The sequence below is a fragment of the Pinus tabuliformis genome, chromosome 7 (genome assembly GCF_031772625.1).
Source record: "Pinus tabuliformis cultivar Carrire ecotype Pingquan chromosome 7, CPIR1, whole genome shotgun sequence".
Lineage (NCBI taxonomy): Eukaryota > Viridiplantae > Streptophyta > Pinopsida > Pinales > Pinaceae > Pinus > Pinus tabuliformis.
In genome coordinates this window covers 946,025,521-946,028,969 of record NC_142293.1, presented here as the reverse complement: position 1 = coordinate 946,028,969, position 3,449 = coordinate 946,025,521, and the positions used below count along the sequence as shown (strand labels likewise).

The following is a 3,449-nucleotide window of genomic DNA, read 5'->3' as shown; positions in this document are numbered from 1 at the left end:
TACAGTTAAGCTTTGCACAGAAAACCTTGCAGCGGATCTTTGATTGGCATCTTGCTTATTTTGTCTCGTGCTCTGGTGTTGAGAGTGGGATTCATAAACCTCAGCATCATCATCTTGTTGCTACACAATACCGGCTCTAGCTCAAAAATTCGTGTGAAGGGGATTTTAGTGGGGTCGGTTGCTTCGACCATCGAATAGCTGTGGTGTTCACTTTTGTATTATGATTGCTAATGTATTCGTTTCTTGCTCTTTATATCTAAGTTAAAGCCCAAAGAAACGAGTTGAAGCAATCTTGGAACCAAGGAAGCATCATCAAATCCAAAGATCATCAAGTCCTCTCTTCGCTTGCCTTCCTTTGGTTGACAAATAGTTTTTCGAGGCCAATAAAGCCCAGATGCAGTTGGGGGAGATGCAATTTCAGGCACCTGTGCAAGACAGTTTTCAGAATTATCTTCCTCCGTGCTAAAGGAATTTGTAGGCCATTCTTCTACAAAGTTGGCATTATCTGCCCTGGAAGAACCTGCCTCGCCAAAGCCATAACCATTGTCCAAGTCAGGCAAATTGAGAAATTCATCCATTCTCCAGAGCGGTAGCAAATCCGAAAAATACTCAGAAACAGTACCTCTTCGGGATATGCCTCCTCCTCCTATTTCCTTCTGTACTCCTTGATGCAACGATGCAGGGACTTCCGTTGGACCATTTCTCAAGGTTTGTGGTTTTTCGTTGGTGATATCAGACGACTGTGTAGAAGTTTTTGTGGAAGGAGAAATGGTGTTCAAGGGTTCAAGGCCAATCTTAACCCCTGTCACTAGAAATATTTGATGGGCAGCTACAAGATTGTTAAGAGAATGTATTGAAACATCGCATTGCCGACAAAGAAGAGCTCGGTCTTCCAGACAGAAAAAATATCCCGTCTTCTCCTGGCAAATGTCACATTTGGGCGACTGACAAGAAGGGTTGATGAGGGATACTCTCTGATGTTTGCTAGCTAATTTGTTGGCAGCATGGACATTATTGTCACTGGCTGAACAGAGAGCAGCCTCATCAGCACAACACAGGAAAGTGGCCTCTGCTTTTTTATAGACATCACACTGGACCTTCATCTTCATCTATTTTTGCACAACACCCTGATATCTGTTTGCTATAGCTAGACCCTGGTTATAAATTCCTACTGTAAGCCTCAATTATCATGTGTGGACTATGGTGAAAGTTGTGGAATTTTGTTGAAGCAATCTTGTTTAAACCTATGTTGAATGAGGCATTGTTTAAACCTATGTTGAATGAGGCATTGAAGTGTTTGTAAGGGTGGCAAATGTGTTCCTGAATATCTTGTGTGGAAAATGTCCATTCTAAGAACGCTTTTCTAGCTACAGGAGGAACATGACCAGAAATATGTGCTCCACAATCTGAGTTTGAATTGGAATTATTCTCCATGTATGTGAACCGAGAAGAGCAAGAGGCATCCTGTACTGCTGTAGTAGATGAAAGTTCTTCTGGTTTGTTGATCATAAAGATCTTCTTTTTGACTTAGTTGTAAGCTTTTTTTGACATCAAGCTCACCAGTTTTATTTCCAACAATTCTCTTTGCTACCAGTGGTTTTTTAACTGTACTTGCAATAGCTGGAGGTGGAAGACCTACTTCAGCTTTAGAAGGAACTGCTTGAGAGACATTGCTGTAGTTTTTGATACTCTATAAAACTTATATTCAAGAGACAGTGTTGATGAGCTAACGAAATTGGGTGTCAGAACTTGGTCTATTGTAGATGCTATTACTGAGATTATATGTCTATATCAAGTGTTGAGATATAAAAGTTTTCAATAAGAACGAATCTGCATTATCTAGTTTGCTTTCTGGTATTCCGGTTTCAGCATCTTCGAATTCTACCTGTTGCTTCTTGTTGCACACTGATCATTTGCTGCACACTTATAAGGATATTGCTGTGTACTGTGAGTGGGTATTACTTTTCTGCATTAAGTAGTAGTTTTGATCACTTTTTAACGCATAAATGGCCAGAATCAGTGAAGTATTAGAGTTCATGAAAACTCTTATACAATCTACTGTTGATGACACATTACAAATCAGCAAAGGACCTCTCTCAGAAATTCAGACATGCTTATATAATCCACAGGAAAAGTTTGATTTTTTACAGCTTGAATCTCAACTTCAGCAAGAAGAATTAAAACAAAGGAGTCATCATTCTGAACCTGTTTTTGTTCAGAACAGTGAAATAAACTCCCATAAGCAGCAAGTTCATTCAGATCCAATGCCCAATAAAGCAGCAGTTGAACATGCAGATGCAGAAACTCAATCTGCACTTCCCAAGCCCATCATCGGACCTTGGGAACAGCTTGTCCATAACAAGCACAGAACTAGTCTTGGATATGACAAGGACTTGTCCTTTCATATTCCAGACTATGCCAAGCCCATTCAGTTTCAGAGTGCTGGATTCATTCATGACAGTTCACCTGCTCTTCATGACAGTTCAGCTTCAGCTGTTCCAGACTCTGCCCCTCTTCCACAGCAACAACAAAAACAACAACAACAGATCATAAAATGCCAACACTGTGACCGAGTTGGCCATCTGAAAGATCACTGTTTTGATCTTCATCCATGTAAGCACTGTCATAAAACCAGCCATTCTTCACACAGATGCTTCAGAAATAAACGTCCTGCAAGAACAAAGATTCATCTTGGATGGATCGCTTCTTAGCAATGGGCATCAACAGCCAAGAAGATATTCCAAACACATGTCAGAACTTGTTCCAGAATATTGAACAGTCTTGAAGTTGAGTTTTCTCCATCATCTCACCTTGTATCTGACAGGGGGGGAAATGATGGTCATCTACAAGCTTCAAAGTCACATCAAGCGAGCCTGAGCCACAACCTGCCACACCAGTTTCAGAGTTGTAGCCAACGACAAAGATGCCCGTGAACATGCCTTCAGTTGGCAATCTGGGACACTTCCTCTAGCAGAAGACTTCAGCTTCTTGCCAGTTTTGGAAGCATTCCAGGAACACAATTGAGAACACTTCCTCTAGCAGAAGACTCCAGCTTCTTGCCAGTTTTGGAAGAGTTCCAGGAATTGCATTAAGCATTCCAGAGTTGTTGGTTATCCTTAAACCATCACAGGTTGAGACTTCCCTTTTCAGGTTGAAGTTTTACCTTTTATGCGGGGTGAGACCTCCCTTTTATGGTTGAAGGTTTCCCTCTTTAAAACAATAGGATCACTTCCTCTAGCAGAAAACTTCAGTTTCTTGCCAGTTTTGGAAGAGTTCCGGGAACTGCACTAAGCGTTCCAGTGTTGGTGGCCATCCTTAAACCACCGCCCTTTTTACCAACATTTCATAGAGCACATTCAGCCTAGTGCTGCCATGCGTTTTTTGCACATTTTGTATTACAGCTCTCTTCTTGGACTCATACATAACCCTTCAGATTAAGGGGGGGAATT

The 3,449-nt window shown here is 41.3% G+C and overlaps 1 pseudogene; it reads right to left on the bottom strand.

Moving 5' to 3' along the window:
• Window positions 1-227: 227 nt before the first annotated feature.
• Window positions 228-1,109, bottom strand: LOC149250745 (B-box zinc finger protein 22 pseudogene; annotated as a pseudogene).
• Between the last annotated feature and the right edge of the window lie 2,340 nt (window positions 1,110-3,449).